Below are 19285 nucleotides of genomic sequence, written 5' to 3'. Positions count from 1 at the left end.
ATCCAGTCTCGACACTTCCTTTTCCTTAAAAAGCCTTGAAGTGAACGTAAATGTACGATAAGTGGAACTCTTTGTCATAATTTATGCATTTATTACAAACTTGTTTTAATATTAGTTATGTAGCCTTGTTGTTATGTATGGTGTTTATGTTATAATTATATAATTGATAATCCATTTCTTTTCTTTGACTTGTATCTTAGTGTAGGTATTCTGACTTCGCGAGTTTATGAAATGAAATTATGCAATGAATGCATTGAACTTATTTCTCTATATGGCCTACACTTTATTTAATCTGAAGGGTCATTAAATGCTTGGGTTGCGTACAGCTTACATCTGTACTAATTGCTTCATTTTTATTTTTCATGTATTGAATAGAGATTGGTCAGCGGGAAAAGAGGAAAGAACCGGGATCAATTGACGGCACAAACATGGCGGATTCCCATCAGCTCTTCCTGCAGGTACTTTTGATTTTAATACAATGAACATTCCATCGTTATCGAGAATACCAATTTAAGCCTATACCTTGTGTTGAAAAGATGTAACCACATAATTATATTTAAAAAACTGTATTAATAGTGGAAAGTAGTTAGAAAACGATAAAAAATTGGATATTTGACTATTTGAACCACTCTAAACCAAACACATCCGATTAAAATTATATTCTACAGGTATCGTAGTACACGTTTTGAATTAGTTTTGGTTTAACGTGGTCTTCGTACGGAAATTTAGACAAAATTTCAAGTAGTGTCTTTTCTAATACAATCATATTTATAGCCATCTATATTGAAATTGCATCTGTTGAAAATGTTAGATGCGTGGCCTAGTGCTAACGCGGAGGTCTTTTTGATTTTGTGGTCGCTGGATCAAATCCACTAAGTAGTAAATTTTTTTTACTTAAATTGAAAAATGAACAGAATAGAGAGATTAAGTTACACATATCTAATCTTCTGGGTTTTTTTAAAATTACCTTGTTTAATTCAGTCTGAGTATGAGTACACCCAATATAGACAATTCTCTTCATTAACACTGTACTCTATTTACACTTAGATCCAGTGCACTTTGCTTGAACTTATCACGGTTCAGAATATCAACTACTGTTATACACAGAGTTTCCAGAATTTATAACAAATCAGTTGTTACAGACACCATTAAAAAATAAGTACTGTATATGCAGGTTTCGAAAATCATACCACAACAGCTAGGTACCTGAAGCTTTTTTTGAACAGTACTTGCCGTATTAATACAGGTGTAGGCGAAATAATCGGAAAAGGCGCTATACCTCTTTTTAATAATATTATCTGACACAGGTTCCAGTTTTAATATTTTTTGCCGATTTTTATGGTAAATAAATGCTAGTAACTGCGACCAAAAAACCTTTTGAAAAAGTCCTCTCAATCTCTCTGGTCGGCAATTTGACAAGAATAAAAGCACAATTTCTTCTCATGAATTTTAATGAACACGACATTACGTCAATAAACGATACGAACTGTCAATCCACACAGAAAAACATTTTGTTTGGCAAATAAACGTTTCATGGTGAATGCGTCTTTTACGTCTCGGTACATGATGCCTTACAATGATATTGATAATGCTGAGGCATGTTTACACAGAGCTTGCACATGGATAAGATGTCCCCCGAAGTACGAACCAAGCTAGAGTCTTATATCAAAACTTTGGAAGACCAGAGTTAGCCAGTTCCAAATGACGATAGGCAAGAAAAGTATTGTAAATACATCACTTATGATGCCTCCCATTTCGGACAAGAGCGAGTTATTCTGACAGGCAGCACAGTTAAAGGATTGCGGCTCCGTTCCCTCAAGGATGAGGGAGATAACGACTACCTTATTATATCCGGGATCACCATACCCGTAGACGCACTAGAGCAGAGAGGGGATTTGGCATGTTTTGTACACATACACAGGGCGAAAAACCATCTTTAAGCAATTAAGTCCTTAAAGGTGGCTTAAAGGTGACTTAAAGGAGCTTAAAGGCTATACAACCTTTAAGCCGCCTTTAAGTCACCTTTAAGCAAGTGCTTATAGGTCCTTAATGTCCAAACTTCTTTAAGCGACCTTTAAGCCACCTTTAAGCATCTTTAAGTGGCATTTATGCTCTCTTTACACTGCCTTTACACTGTCTTTAAGTGGCCTTTAAGTCAATATTGATCAAGCTGAACAATAAAAACATATATTAAATGCAAATTTAAAGCTCTTTTATAGAGATGGGAGGGGGTCATCCGAATGATAATATAATTTCCAAGGAAGGGGGGGGGGGTGTTCCAGGCGGTTTTAATCGTCGCTCCATTAAACACAGATCGCTATCATCAGCACCGCTCCGATGGTCACAGATTGCCGTTATAAATTTCTTTATAATTTTTGTAAAATTTTTCAAAATTATTGTAGGGCTGAGCGCAGTCTCTGTATCTTAATATGTGCATAAAACTAATTAAAGTATGTTTGTTTCCTATTATAAATTAATCGGTGAAAAAAATATATCTCTCTCTCTCCCTCTCACTCTCTCTCTCTCCGGTTATTAAACAAAATAAAGATAATGAACCAAAAAATGCATGATTTAATTTGTTAATCGGTTTAAGGTTTGTATTTTTTTTTTCAATTTTCATTATTTCTAACTCTAGATCTGCTAGATACATGTTAAAGATGAAAAGACTCTCAACTGCCTTTGTTATATCGGGCAGGATATTACTGCTTTGTTTGTCTAGACATAGTTTTGTTCGTTTGTGTATATCTAATTAGAGTCTATTGTTTGTCCAACTTAAGAAAACCCCTGGAACTAACACAGAATATACAAGATATACACAACAGTTGTGTCGTGTGCCCAGGTGTATGTTTGTGTATATCTAATTAAAGTCTATTGTTTGTCCAACTTAAGAAAACCCCTGGAACTAACACAGAATATACAAGATATACACAACAGGTGTGTCATGTGCCCAGGTGCACGTCGGGGTTTCTAAAGGCGTTGAATCTTAGTATGTGCGAGTATACGATAAGTCTAGTGAATAAAAGTTAATTTACATTTGTAATTCATTTTCAAAGTATTATTTCCTAGCTCTGGGTTTCAAAAATGTTACGTCTACAAATTAACGATACGTGTATGTAAGAGTAAAATCTTGAGGCTAATTAATTAATATACCGGTGATCATAAATAGGGGTTGATTATTTAAATATATGTATAAGGGAAAATATGTCAAATATACCCGGCCTGGCACAACATACAATTGTATGTACAAGTCATTTGCAATTGCCACATGCAGTAAATACGTCACCGGTAATTGGTAATTTTGTTTGTTATAGAATTGATAATTTAAAAATCATGTACATACAATTACATGTAAATATTTAAACATATTGGAACGGCGCCGCGATCATGAAAACCGGGAAATTGCGGGAAATTGAACAAATACCCTAATAGTATCAATGCATTTAATAAAAGAAATGATTTCATTTTCTTTCTTACATTTTTATAGCTATAAATTAGATGAACGTATATCTACTTGGTTTAAATTTATTAACTAAGAAAGCCTACTATAGTGAACCTAACGGTTTCCATTTAGGTATAATATATTTTTGTTCACTGAAGACCTAGTTCCGTATTTCATTCTTAATACATGCATGCATGTAATTTATAAATTAGATATAATTGATTGTTACAAACTGAATGGTTTGTCAAAATCTTTTCAAGTAAACACATTCAATACAGTGATTCAATATCCACTGATATATAGGATATAAAAACGCTCACACATATGTAAGTTGTCGTGGCCCAGAGGATGTGTGGTGATGCTAGTAAACTAAGGGTCCCGGGTTCAATTCTCAACGTGGCTGATTTTTTTTTATTTTTTTTTCATTTTTCTTTCTAGAACAAAAACCGTTTTATACCTTTTCTTTCATAAAGTTAATACATTTTGTTGGAAATTAAGCACAATATTGAAAAAAAAAATTTTAATGGCTTAAAGGTGGCTTAAAGGTAGCTTAAAGGTGGCTTAAAGGTGGCTTAAAGAAGTTTGGACATTAAGGACCTATAAGTTGTCCTTAAAGGTGGCTTAAAGATAGTCTTTAAGCTGCCTTTAAGCCATCTTTACGCTTTCTTTAAGCCACCTTTAAACAACACATATAGCTTAAAGGTGGCTTAAAGATCGTCTTTAAGCTACCTTTAAACACCTTTAAGCTATCTTTAAGGAGGACTTAAAAATGGTCATTCATCCTGTGATACGTACAGACAAGCTCAAAACATCTTTTTCAAGAGGTCTGGTTGTGGACGGAAAGTATCTCCACAGCAAGGTTATGAAAGAATTCGAAGTTACGAATAAAGGTTTTCCAATATCTAGTGAGCTCAAGCCTATCTTGACTGCCCCCAAGATATCTATGGAAAGGCATTCCAAACACCTGGAAATCAATCTGGAAGCCAAACCTGGAACAAGTCAGGTACTTTATTCTATCGAGGAAAATGAAGATTTTGATCCCGAAATCCTGTCGACAGTCGAAGAAGAAGAAGAAGATAATGCGTGGAGCTTTCAATCTGCTGTTCAATCAAGTAATCTTTCGAACAACATGATAGATCTTCTTTCTATTCTTTGCAGTATGCTTGCAGAAACAGTCCCTAAGGATAACAACTTTTCGCCGCTGTTTCAGAGCATCGGTGGTTTGATTAAATCAGCGGATTCTTCCAAAAACAGTATGCCACCTTCAAAGAGGATTTGTGATCGAGAGTCTGAGACCGGCTCAGACTCAGAGAAAGTACATCGCATTAAATATGTTAACAAAAGGAGCAATGATTTTATTGCAGCATTTTCTCTTGAAGGAAAGCTTCCATGTTTAGAGGAATGGAAACAGCGAATGATGAGCAAGAAAGACTTGCTTTGGCCGAAACCGGACACAATCGATGAGATCTATAACGCAGAGATGTACGTAGTGGCAAAACAAGCCATTGTCGACCCCAATCCTTCAAAAGATTTCTGTCTGGGTTTCAATCAAGCAGAACACATTTTAGCAAAGTCTTTCAGTCCCGATCAGAGACTCTGCCTGTTGCTGTTGAAATCCCTTCAAAAAGGATTTTTGGAATGCTACTCGGATACTTTGACAACATTCATCTGGAACAATGCGTTTTATCACAAGTGTGGAGAAAAAGATCCATCACTCTTTGATCGCCATTCCACAATATTGGTAGCACTCGGAAATGTGCTCACCTACATGGCGGAATGTTTAGAGAATGTTTATCTTCAGCATTATTTCATAGAAAGTAACCTACTTGCCCATACATGTATCTCTCAGGAGAATGCTCGCGAAGTTGCTGCAAAAATCAGAGAAATCCTACAAAATCCCTAGAGAACAATGGAAATTTACTTTAAAAAGAAATCTACAACAGACCAGACCTGTTCGATCTCACAAAAAGATTTAAAACGAGTCCTTCTGGCAGACAATATTTACAAAACATGGTCAGAGTTTCAAATGGCAAATGATGACTCTTTGCTCGCAAATGCCCTGCTCGACACGCTGTGTCTAGGTCTTCTAGAGGATACAGATATCTTAGGTAAAGGGTCTTTTTCAAGAACACTGCGGGGCCATCCACATCAAGTAATGGTCTAATCGGGCTGATAGTTGAGGGAATACAGACTGCCGCATCCAACCTCCTCTTCCTTTTTGGCGAGTGAGGTGTGTGAAGGTACGTAGCTAGTATTGAAGATTATTGTTTTATTGCAATGCTACATGTAGATAACTTCGTATCCCGAATGGAGACCAAAAAAGTATATTTTTATACTTTTTAATGACATCGTTTGAACCCTGAGGTTTTTATAGCTATCGAATAATTAAACAAAGTGTGAATCGAGGATATCTTGGAATAGAGTATAGTATGTCTTTAGTCCTGAGCAGTCAAGAAGTAATTCATGCAAAAAAGCAGCAAAAGTACATGGAACAGCTCAATGAATGAGGTAGCAATTATTTATTATTATACAATTTTTTTTCAAAGCTAAGCAAAGCACTTATCACATTAATTAATATATTGTTTTAAAAATTTTAAAAGTACATCTTTAACGGGTTTTAACAAATAAAATAATATGTATATTCTTCCGCGAACATATTTCTCGTGCTTTGAATTGCGTAGATTTCTGTTTAGTCATGCCTGTGTGAATAACAATCAGAAAATAGATGTAATCATACTTAGGAATACAATAAAGAAAGTGAATTGTATTAGGTATGTGTTATGTTACTAGTATTTGTCGGTTCTTATGATTTTGTTTATGAAACATTATAATAATTTTTTCTTAAATACTCAGATTTTTTACTTCCAAAATTGGTATTGATATTTGGTACTGAGATACTGACTTATGATGAATAAATCATCAATATGGACTTTTCAACCTCAACCAAAAAGTTTTAACACTGCGTGATATTACAACTAATCTCATATTGAAGCCAGTTAATTTATGATACCTTTTCCTTTCAACTCAAATAAAATTGTATATACGACGTGAAGTGTGTTTTTTTTTTTTTATTTTAATTCGGGGTTTTATTTAAATATTATTATAATAAAATTCCTGAACATATTAAATTATAGTTGAAATGCTAATTTGACATTGGGATGTTTGCAAGCATTTCACAGAAACTTAGCTTATTCAAATTATAAATCTTAGGTGTATACAATAGAGTTTTTGTTAGGTTCTTTTCTTTTGGTTTAAGAAAAAGCTGATTTTAAGCAATCAACAGGAATCGATCACTAGCTAAATAAAGCCATATATTATAGTAAAGGTGTATTCTGTACAAGGTACAAATTTAACTGTGTATTTTGCGGAGTTTTTTCATTATAGTAAAGTAGATTTCTTTTAAAAAGAATACATATTTAATATGACCAATTGGTTTTGAAGATGAAGTTAAACATGTTAAATTGTTCACGGACGATGCACGACTAAAAAAACCACGTGATCAATACATGGCCATATTTGTCATCCCGACCAAATGTAAAGCCTGGGACAGTGAATTTCATAATCAAAATGGACATTATGGACATCATGATAATAACAATACATTTAATTTATCTTCCACAACTGTGAAGGTACAGAAGAAAATATTTTAATATGATATGTATTTTCACATTGATCATATTGTCCCTACCCGATCCGAGGGCCTGAACCGTGTCCTAGGTCGTAATGAATTTCACAATTTAGGTTGAGAACTTCATGATATCTACCATGCATATAGTTTTAACTCGCCCAGCTGTGGAAGAAGAGAAGAAGATTTTACAAAAATGTTATATTTTTATCAAAAATATAACTTAATGCATTTAATCGTATTAAATCTCCTTCTTCTTTTTTTAATCTTTTGTTACCTTTTCGTGAACTACTTAAAATGAAAGCTGTTTTCAATCGTATTCAAGAACATAGTCAATGTGGAAACCTGATAAGTTGTATGAACATTTGTTCAAACCTATTGTATATATATATTGTATATATATACAATATGCAAAAAAACATTTATAATCCACATTGTTTTTATTTCTTCTCATTTTAATTGCATAAAATTAGCTTTATAGCTATTCTAGATAAGTAAGTCAATAATGAACAATGTACAATGTTACTAACATTGACAAGGCGAGATTAGCCCATAAGCCTTGGTTAAAAAAAAACCAAAACTCTGTAAATTCAAGAATTGTAACATCAAAAATGCTATTAGTCAAAACATTACATGCTTAAGCCCTGAGATTAAATCTTTGGTATTCTCTTTCTTACAACAACTTATAACACTGATTCAACTGCCTGCAACAGTCTTTGATTGGAACTCCTCCTAACGGGGCTGATTTACAACTCAAGTTTATAGGACCCTGTCTAAAATGATGCTATGGAATCAAATGAGCTCATTCAGTACTTTTGGTCATTCAGAGGTCTTACTTTAAGCGTTATAATTGCTTAATTGATTGATTGATTGATTGATTGATTGATTGATTGATTGATTGATAAATCAAATAATTAAAATATCTCAGTTTTTATCTATTCGCAGCCACATAACAGAGTTCATATATGCATGTACAAAGTAAAACTTTTCTGATACAACAATAGAACGCCTATTCTATTTTTCTGTTTTTATTGTTTACAATGCTTAAAAAATGCATTTCTAATGATCAAATAAAATTTGAGAGTCGTTCGTTCGAGTTACAAGCAAGATACAGGGCTAACAATTCTTTGTCATGTAAACAAGATCTTGGCCTGTTTTTGTTTACATATGTTCAATTTACCAGTAAAATATCCTTTTCCAGCTTATTTGACTATCTTTTTATCCAATTTAGGCATAGATAAACAATTCCTAACGTTTAACACATTCGTTTTAGATTTAAACCTGAAGTTTTTACTTCAACGTTCGAAATGTAAACAGACACTTTGTTTACATAACGAAGAATTTCAAGCTCTGAAACTCGTTTAAAACTCAACTAATGACACTCAAATTCCGGTTGCCTATTAAAAATGCATTTCTGAAGCATTGGAAATATTAAAATCGAAAAATTAGTTTTTACCAAAATCGTGACTATATGTCCCTTTAAAGCCCAGACATGCTTGGATACACCGCGTTTAAAGAGCAAAACTAAAAAATGGAAATCCCGATATCTCTGATGGAAGCCATGACGGTAATATATACTTGTACGATATGTAGATCATTTTACAGTTTCATAGTAGATCAATTACTTATTTATTTGTATGTCTTGGATAGCATTGCAGTTATGGTCTATATTTTTGTCATAATGAAACTTTTAATATCGTTTTCTCTTCTCTGACTTGTCTCTAATTATAGACACATCCCCACTGACAAGTCTGTTATGAAATTAATTCTCTTTATGACCTACACTGTATCCAATCCTACAGTTTAGATTTCTCAAATAATGTCTATCTCTCGTGTATTCTTATTAAGGCAGTCCGTTTCCAACGGAATACCCAGTTGTTTTTCTACGGTTTCTCTTTAATATTAGAGTCATTCACTACCACCTGAAGTCCCAGGCCTATTGTTTTTCTACGGTTTCTTTTTACAATAGAGTCTTCTGTTTCCACAATAAGACATTATTGTATTTCAACGGTTTCTTTTTAGGGTCTTCCGTTTCCATTATCACAATATTATTTTGTAGGGTGCCTGTAAAATCCGAAACGAAATCCAGCAAACCGAAACAAAGCGAAACGAAATCAAATACGAAACGAAACAATATAAAAACGAACCTACAAAACCAAACAAAATCAAATACGAAATCTAATGTCAGATCAATATGCATTATTTATATAATGACTGTATAAATCGTATCTGGCATATGGACTATATTTACTTCATAAATTTAGTTCAAGCACTTTTTATATTATATTTGAATACCGTTAAATGCTTTCTTGTTTAGTTATGTATTTACATACATATTTGTATTTCTGTGCATTTTTGTTCGACCAATAAACCAACTGCCAGCTACAAATATGCGCGGGCGTACTATATTTAAAAAATATGCATAGTTTTCTCTAACCTTTTTATTGTCTTGCTTATATACATATTTAATCCTAAGTCATCTAAAACAGGACCATTTGTTTAAATTTAGGTTTTAATGTTTTTTCTCTTTGAATCGCAATATTATAAAGCTAAATAAAATATTGTTGTTATACAAATGTCTATATGTCCTACTTACTCATATTTTAGTCCTAAATCATTTAAAAAAACAAACCATTTTTTCAAAATTTAGATGTAAGTGGTTTTGTTTTTAATCGAAAAATACTTTACAAATAAACTTGCTAAATAAATACAACTGTACACAAGGAATGAAATGAAGTAAAGTGCATTATTGTTACTTATACGCGCTATTAATTATATAAAAAAAAAACCTTACTAAATACATCTAATCATTGTCGGATCTTTATTTTTGAGAGGTTGTTCTTAGAAGAATTTTTCCCTTCTACCCCCACCCCACCTCTAAACACACATGCACACACGGTGGGTTTCAAGGTTTATGTTTTCATTGTTCATCATGCACCATTGTTAAAAATAAAATCTCTAGTATGAAGGAATGTAACCATCTTTTATGATTGCTTCTATAGTAAAAAAAAATCTTTATAAAGTAGCATGTCAAGACCCAGTGAAAATGAAATATGGTTCTCCTTTAGTATAGTTCGCTGAGAAAATTTTAACAATCTTTTGGTTAGAATCAAATACTATATGAAAAGTCAGTGTCTCAAAAAGCAAGAGCACGTATGGCAAAGTAATTAATTGTAACTGCTGAGAAGTAGTTGAAATTGCACTTTTACCGTATTATTTATTAAAAAATTCCAAATTTTCCGCATATATTTTACTGTTTAATTATAAAAGTGCGTGATCTGATGAATATTTTTATTACAACAAATAAAGAATTGCCAGGTCTTAAAATCTGGTTTTGCTTATACTTGTACATGAATGCATATAAATGGATTGTATTAACAAGAATCGAAAAGGAATGCATTTAGTTTTATATTTAGATACCGTCTAATGATTTTGTTTTGCACAAAAATGAGCGATAAGTATTAAAAGTGTATTCCAAATTACAAATGCGCACGTCTAGAAATGCGAAAACCTTTTTATCTTTTATTGCAATTCATTTTAATGAATAATCCGTTACATCCATAATAGAAAGTATAAGCTATAAAATATATTTTGAATCGAAATAGGTACATATTGTTATAACTTTGACTTGATTTTCCTCGATTTTATTTCATTTTGTTTCTGTTGGTTTCGTTTTGTTTTTGTTTTCTTTCGATAGGTTCATTTTCGTATCGGTAGATTTCGTTTCGTTTTGATAGATTTCGTTTCATTTCCTTTCGTTTCGTAATTTACAGGTACCCTTTTTTGTCCGGGTAATATGATTGTAAAAAGCTTGTCTTGTTTTAATGTGGAATAAGACACCTGGAGGAAGTCGCCCAAATTAACAGTAAGTTATTTGATTATATTTACATTTCCTAGTGTCTTTGCCTGTGATAACACTACGTATCGATTTTGTACTATAAAACCCATAACTACAAATTGGGGCGCCAGCGGGGTTTTCTTAGTTATATTTAAACAGTTAATCGTACAATGGCTTAAAATTATATAAATATAAGAAATAAGGAATCATTCTTTGAAAATTATGAGATGATAATTCCGGCCGGGACGTGATCAAATCTATCATAATGCCCTTCGGGCTTTATTGGATTTGATCACGCCCCGACCGAAATTATCATCTCATAATGCTCAAAGAATGATTCCTTATTCCTTATATGAATAATTTTATGATGAATAAACTGTATGTATGTCAAAAAAGCGAAAAAATTGCAGTTTGGGGATAGAAAATGAATATTTAAACAAATCAGTTCAGTAAGTAACAACAAAAGCCCCTGCGGGATTCGAACTCGGGCTCGGGATGTACGAATCACAAGCTTGACAATTTATTCACTCGGCTATGGAGTAAGTTACTTGTTACCGTCGATAAAATCTTTATCAAAAAATGAAATGTCTTTTGATCAGAGGTCAGCCATTTTGTGGTGGTGTGATATTCCACCTTAACATGTACCTGTTCTTATTTACCAAGTAAATAAATAGTCTGTGCGTTAAACTGATACAAAGTTACAATAGAAAATATACCTGCGTATAAGGGAAGCTTTAATTCTTTATAATAAGTATCATTATACTGCAATTAAAGGGACTGTACGGCGCATTTTATTAAAACAACTGACTTGAAAATGCTTCTCGTTAAATAATATCAAAGTCAAGATCATATTCTCTTCAAAATATCGCACAGAAGACTCTTCGTTGCTCGCAAAGGGATCGTGTCTAGTTTAGATCTTCCGTTTCCAACGGAAGACCTTATTGTTTTCTTTCGGTTTCTTTTTTAAGGTCTTCCGTTTTCAACGGAAGACCTTATGGTTTCGTTCGGTTTCTTTTTCCCTATTATTAAGGTCTTACGTTTCCAACGGAAGACCTTATTGTTTTGGTTCGGTTTCTTTTTTCCTATTATTATTATTAATTATTATTATTATTATGGTCTTCCGTTTCCAATGGAAGACCCTCTTGTTATTCTATTGTTTCTTTTCATTAGGGTCTTCCGTTTCCAACGAAAGACCCTCTCTTGTTTTTCTTTGGTTTCTCTTTATTAAGGTCTTCCGTTGAAAACGGAACACCTTATTGTTTTTGCTTTGTTTCTTTTTCCCTATTATAATTATTAATTGTTTTTCTGTCACGTTTTCTCAAAAATACTTCAGCGATTTTCATAAAACTTTCAGGTTTTATTTATGACAAAATTTGTAAGAAAATTACACGAGATTGTTTTGGTCGTCACTTCAGGTAGCGAGATATATAAGTTTTAATGTTTTTGGTTGTTCACAATTTTTCTAAAAAAATAATCAATTGCAAGATAGAACTTTCAAATTTTCAGAGAAAGTAGAGAATAAACGGCCGCAGGGTCCTTTGCAAATTCGAACGTCCGCCGTTACTTCCGGTCGTCACCGGGAAGAAATGAAAAACCTTCATTTTTCAATGTTTTGAATTTGAATTTTTTTATTTTTTCATTAAATAGAGACGCTTTCAAAATTTTTGAATATGGAATTTGTTTAAAAATCGATCCACGCATTCTTGAGATTTTGGAATCAAAAGTCCTGAAGCGAGGATCCGCGTAGCTCAGTCGTTAGAGTGGTGGATTCGTGCACAGCCGACCCGGATTGAGTCCCTGAGTGCCGAATCTTTTTTTCTTTCTTATTTGTGTTTTGATTAATGATTGTATCTTTAAAATGATGGATTTGAATGTTTTTCGTTTTCTTTTTGTCATAAATAAAAATTATAGCGGCTTTATTCAGTACAAATATAGAGCTGTTTCCTGTCAGCAGCTCTCTAAATTCCAACGCTCGTCGCATCGCTGATATCAAAGACATGCCGCCGAAGCACCCCTGCAGTTCGACCGCATTAGAGTTCGCTGGGTCGCTTTGCCGGCATCGAAGAAATGCTGCCATCTCAATGACTGTATGTACTCAACATTAAACAATGTACTAACGTTATTCTACACGGCTTAAAAAGGAGGACTGATTAGTATATATATATATATATATATATATATATATATATATATATATATATATATATATATATATATATATATATATATATATATATATATATATACATGCGTTTATTGACATATGTTGCCTATATATTGATTTCCTGAACACTATAAAACACTATGAAATCTCTCTCTGTATTTCTTTCACTCTCTTTCTCTCTCTCTCTGACAATCAGGTGACTGCGATATGGTGTGAAAACTGACCATCCGTGTATGTGTGTTTGGGCCTAGGTATAAACAGATGAAAACACCAATCGTGGAGACTCTGATTATTCACTTTTGACTAAAAAAAATCATTACGGCAGGGTGGATCGGGATTATAATCATTTAATATTAGTCTTATAAAGTTTATAATTATTTACAAAGTCTACAAACATGTACATATTCGCCCAAAAGCGGGATTAGTGATTAAGCATCGGGGTCAAAATTCATCCTATCTTATTAACCGATTGCTTAACTGATCGTTTAGACATAACAATGGGGTATCGAGTGGACTCGGGAAAAGGGGGATAATTAACCATGCTACATTTCTAAGATGTATGTTATTTTTTTTCCGACTTAGCAGAATTTTTTATTACCCAGTGTTAGTCGGCAAAGATAAACTTGAGACAAAAAGACAAAAATCGATGAATCAAAGAAGCAGATAAGAAAAACTTCTTTACCGAATCGATTTTTTATTAACTCTCTCTCTCTCTCTCATTCTCTCTCTCTCTCATGGACTCTCTGGTGCTAAAATTTAAGGCCCCGAGTCAGAAAGGTGAAAGCACGATAAAACCCCTCACAGCATCACAACCGCCAGTTCCAATACAGTTTTGATTGTAAACTTTCCTCCGATATTTACGTACCTCAGAGATCTTCAACGTGTCGATATAAGAGATATTTTTTTATAAGTGTGTAGCTAGATAAACAACTTATATAGCAAGTTAAAACTGCTGAGGTGGATTTAAAAAATGCTTAAAATTTATAACAACAGTTTCAATCCAGTGTTTTCTCAGACGTCCGCGTCAATTTGTTTCTGCCCATTTCAAATGTTTTGACTGTAACAGGTGACGTTAGCTGTATATTTCCAATCTTGTCAGTTAATGCTCTGCAGTCTATATTTTGTATCCTTGCTGAAAAGAAAGATGTATTTTTATATGCTTTTGACCGCCAGTTTACAAAATTCACATATTAGTTATATGAAATTCATGCACTTTTTAAAAAATCAGGTTCAGCATGTAAAATTTAGATTTTTCATCTTCCAGCTAGGGAAAATGTCTTAAAGAATATATTATTATTTTGTGATCCTAACATTAAAAAAACGATGAAAACTAGTAAATAATAAAACATTTAATAAATTCAACGACCTGTTGCATTCATTGCCATGTACTAATGTTAATGCTATACATATAATTTAATAATAAAGTGAATATCAAATAAAAAATCATACTTAAGATTTTGAGAAAGATTTTGAATTTCAAATCAATGGTAAAGTGGCGTACGGGGGGTACAGTTCCTTGTACAGTGTCATACAGTTGGGGTACAGTGCTTCAGGAGGACTGTATAGTGGGGTACAGTGGTAGTCAGTGAAAGGTACAGTGAGGTACAGTTAATGTACAGTAAATGTCAGGCAATGTAAGTCAATTTTGGGGAATATTATTGGATTTTAAATTCAGTAATCTTACTGCCTAGCTTCTCTCTCTGTATCAAGATTTCAGTGATGATTGTTATTCTTCAGCTGCTGTACACTTTGCAAATCCGAACGTCCGCCGTCACTTTCGGTCGTCACTGGAAGAAACCTAAAACATTTATTTTTCATTTTTTCTTGTTTTAAATATTTTTTCCTGCCATATTACGATGCAGATGCGTAAATGAATGCAGAATATGTATTTTTGTTCAAAAATCGATCCACTTTAGAGTAGTAGACTTTTGACCAGGCGGCATGGGTTCAATCTCCGAGTGCTGACTCTTTTTTCTTCCTTAATTGTGCTGCGATTCAAAATATTGTCTCTGAAATGATGGATTTTAATTATTTTTGTTTTAATTTGATTAAAAATTACATTAACATCGCCTTTTTACTGGTATGAAGATCTGTCTGTTGAAAGCCTTAGAGAGGCACACTGGAATTTGAGAAAGTGATGATAAATGAAAACAACTGTCCCGATAGCCGTTTTAAGCTGTTTTCAAACGGAAGACCTCTTGTTGCTCGCAACGAGCGTCTAGTTAGGGTCTTCCGTTTGCAACGGAAGACCCTCTTATTTTTCTTCGTTTTTTTTTATTAGGATCTTTCGTCTCCAACGGAAGACCCTCTTGTTTTTCTTCGGTTTCTTTTTATTAGGGTCTTCCGTTTCCAACGGAAGATCCTCTTGTTTTCCTTTGGTTTCTTTTTATTATTATTTTATTTTTTTCTGACTCCTTCTCGGCTTTATATCTCAAAAAGTTCATCCGAGTCCAATGAAATTTTCAGAGCTTTTATAAAGTTACCGTGCCTCAACGATGTTAAAGATTTAGTATTAACATCACTTCCGTTCAAATTTGACGGCCTTTTTTTATTTTTAAAAAAGGGATTTTGTCCGGAGGAAATCTCCATAAACTTTAAAGATATCGCTTTGAAATTTTTACTGATGATAGATGTATTAATTTTTTGCTGCACTGGGGGGTTTGAAAATTTATTCATCAATTTTGCTCAAAACCGGAAGTAGTTCCAAACTTTGGAAATTTTAATTTTTTTTAACAAAATAAGACAATACCACAGTGTTATAGAATTTACCGTAGTATTTAAATCTGAAATTTGTTTGAAAATCGGACTATGCATTGCATAGATATTTGGGATTATAAATTGATTTTTTTCTGATTTTGATTCCGCGTTCAAGGTTTATAAAATAGCGTAAAGTTCAAAGTGAAATTCACTCGTACCAAAAATAATTCGGTTTTTGTTAAATCTTACTTTGACACGTTCGGATTTATTTTTTGATAAGTCGTTCTTGAAATCGTAAAGGTTTCTGTTAATTTGTACTCAGAATCATTCGGATTTTGTTAAGTCGTACCAAGAATTCTTCTTTTTTTTAAATTTGTTTCAGTTACCCTTGTTATTTGTTAAAGGACTAACATCTAGCATTACTCTCGATATTAACGGAAGACCCACTCGTTGCTTTGCAACGAGCTTTGCTCTAGTTATTATTTTATTTTTTTTAAATTTTATTTCTGACTCCTTCTCGGCTTAATATCTCAAAAAGTTTTCATCCGATTTCAATAAATTTTTCAGAGCTTTTGTAAAGTTATTGTGCCTAAACGATGTTAAAGTTTCAGCATTTACATCTTTTCCGTTCAAAGTCGATGGCCATTTTTAATTTTAAAAAAAAGTGATTTTGTCCGGAGGAAATCTCCATAAACTTTTGCAACGGAAGACCCTCTTATTTTTCTTCGTTTTCTTTTTATTAGGATCTTCCGTCTCCAACGGAAGACCCTCTTGTTTTTTTCGGTTTCTTTTTATTATTATTTTATTTTTTTAAACTATGATTTTTTTATGAAAATCCAAAGGGGGAGGGTATACATGTGATGGCATTTTAAGTGATATGATGCTTTTTTCATGATAACATCATGTAGATGTATGAGTATTGAATAAGTTTCTTATTAAAGGGGGTTAAACAAAATTGACCTCTAAAAGGTCAAGTAAAGATGTTTTACAATGGCGAACCCTATAAATCTGTGTTGAATAGGGGAAAGTGGAAATAGTGGGTTCACTTAAATGGCCATATTTTTCTTAAGCCTCAATGGATTGCTTTAGCTTTCTAAGTCTAAGACAAAATGTCTTTTCATAAGATGTTAGTGTGCTACGGTAAAGTAGCAAGGGAAAGTACCAGTTAATGTTTTTGTAAAATTAAGAGTTACTGTACTTGAATGCTTATGAGTGGTGTAATGATTCTTGAAATGAATTTTAATGATTATCTTTAATAAGAGGGATGTCTCTTGCTTGAATTGGTATGCTATATGAAGTCTTTTAATGTAAAGTGCACGAGAAGCAGAAGTAAATTGTAAAACTTGCGGCTATGACTGTTGTGTTGACTACTCAGTGATATTGTAGGTTACAAATGGGAGGTTATATAACTCGAAATGTAGGTGTATGGGACATTATATACCTTTTAATGGCTATGAGGATGTAGCAAGTTTATTTTCCCCCAAGACAGCAACTATATCATGAGGCCAAGCCGAGGGAAATAGTTGCTGTCGAGGGGGACAATACATTTGCTATCGTCCGTATAGTCAGTAAATATGTATTTTATTATCTGAAAAAAACTTTACTTGTCGGCAATGCAGAATTGTTTTTATGATAAACAAAATATATTCATCTGACTTTGAATTGAATACAGTCATCGGATTATGTCAGAGGTGTTACGAGTTTGAAAATGAGGAAAATCGAATGCTGCTGGTGAATGGTTTTGATGACTTTTCACCATGGGCATATAGCACGGAAACAATTTCACGGTTAGATAACAAAGCATATTATGCGGGCGCCCTATAGTGATCAGTTTGTCTGTCTGTCCATCTGTCCGTCTCTCCGTCCAAGATCGCATATCCGGAGCACAGCTTCTCTCCCCTTGGCTCAATCTGGCTCTTACCTCATCCACAGAGTGCCTTTAGGTAAAGGGTTTGCAGTGACCTTGAACCATGTTTATAGGTATAAGGTTAAGGCCATAGCAGAGTTATGTATTAAATCCTTGTCTGGGACATATCTTCTCTCCCTTTGGTCCAATCTGACTAATACTTCACTCACAGAGTGTCTATGGTCAAACAATGTGCATCGACCTTGAATAAATTTTGTAAGTAAAGGATCAAGGTCATATCAGATCACGCAAAAATCCTTTTTCCAGAGACTTCACATAAATAGGGCTTTTGAGTAAAAGGTGTGTAGTGACATTGAACCAATTTTCAAGGTCAACTTCGAAGGTCATAGCAGAATTATATGAAAAATACTTGACCGCAGTATATCTTCTCTTCCTTTGCTCCAATTTGCTCATACTTCACCTACATAATGCCTTTGATCAAAGGACATGCAATGATCTCGAATGATATTTGTAGATCAAATGTCAAGTTCATATTAGATCACACAAAAATACTAATTTTAGGAGCATATATATGCTCTACTTTTAGCCCTATTTGGCTAATACTTTACCTAAACAGAGCGTTTTGGTTAATGGCGTACAGTGACCTTGAACCATGAATGAATGTCATAGCAGATTTTTTTAAAATCAGTTTTAGACTGTGGATTATTTCCCAGTAGCTTAATCTTGGTCAGATTAAACAAAATGGCTGTATGTTAAGGGGAATGAGATTGAATTAGAAGTTCTATGCTAGCTGGAGAAATTTCTAAGTTATAGGTCAAGGTCAAAGCAAAATTCCCTGAAATTGATTTTATCCTATTGTCCATCATTTATTTTGTCTAGTTAAAAGTAATTTTACAAAGAAAATATTCACAGAGGTATAATAATGTAAACTATACATCTGTAAATTTCTGATATTTGATGATGCTCAAGCACACAGTACCGAAGGTCGACCCTTTGAAAAGCAGTGTACCGGAAAACTTGCTCATAATAATGTTTTAAACAAAATGCTACCTGAAAGCTTTTGTTGGTGACCCCGTTAAGGAGTTTAAGGGTTGGCCCCAAAAACACAGTTGTTCAGATATAACTTGAACGGTTAACAATTCTTGAACACTTATTGAACAAAATATGTTCGAAATCCGTTTAAAAATCAGATGTTTGATTGCGGAATATAAACGTTAAAAATTGATTTTTACGGAAATTTTGATTCTGCATTCTGGGTTAATAAAATAAAATAGATGTAAGTTCAAAGTTAAATTAACTTGTACCTAAAATAATTCGATTATTGTTATGTCGTACTTAAACACATTCGGAATTTTGGTTTTAAGTCATTATTTAAATCGTAGAGGTTTTTGTCAATTCGTACTTAAAATCGTTCGGATTTTATTAGGTCGTATCAAGAATCATTCGATTTTTAGAAAAAATCTTGTTGTACTTGAGATAGTTTTGTAACGAGTTTACGAACTCTGCTTCTTAGAGGTACCTCTAGCTTTACTTTCGACTTTAACGGAAGACCCACTCGTTGCTTTGCAACGAGCCTGCTCTTGCTTTTTTCTTTTTTTCCAACCAATTTTGTGTATGCAATTACTGTAAAACTACTTGACCGATTTACATTAACA

At 33.2% G+C, this 19285-nt stretch overlaps 1 protein-coding gene across 1 annotated transcript in view; it reads left to right on the top strand.

Annotated features, from left to right (window-relative positions):
* Positions 1-8577: 8577 nt before the first annotated feature.
* The window catches only part of LOC109619441 (hypothetical protein), a 47249-nt gene continuing 36541 nt past the window's right edge, over positions 8578-19285 (top strand). Inside the window, exon 1 of the mRNA XM_066086347.1 lies at positions 8578-8631. The gene's annotated coding sequence lies outside the window, so the exon portion shown is untranslated. The remainder of the gene's footprint in view (positions 8632-19285) is intronic.

Source organism: Magallana gigas, chromosome 5 (assembly GCF_963853765.1).
Source record: "Magallana gigas chromosome 5, xbMagGiga1.1, whole genome shotgun sequence".
NCBI classification, from domain to species: Eukaryota; Metazoa; Mollusca; class Bivalvia; order Ostreida; family Ostreidae; genus Magallana; species Magallana gigas.
The sequence above is the reverse complement of the archived record's forward strand: the minus strand, read 5'-3'. Positions and strand labels throughout refer to the sequence as shown.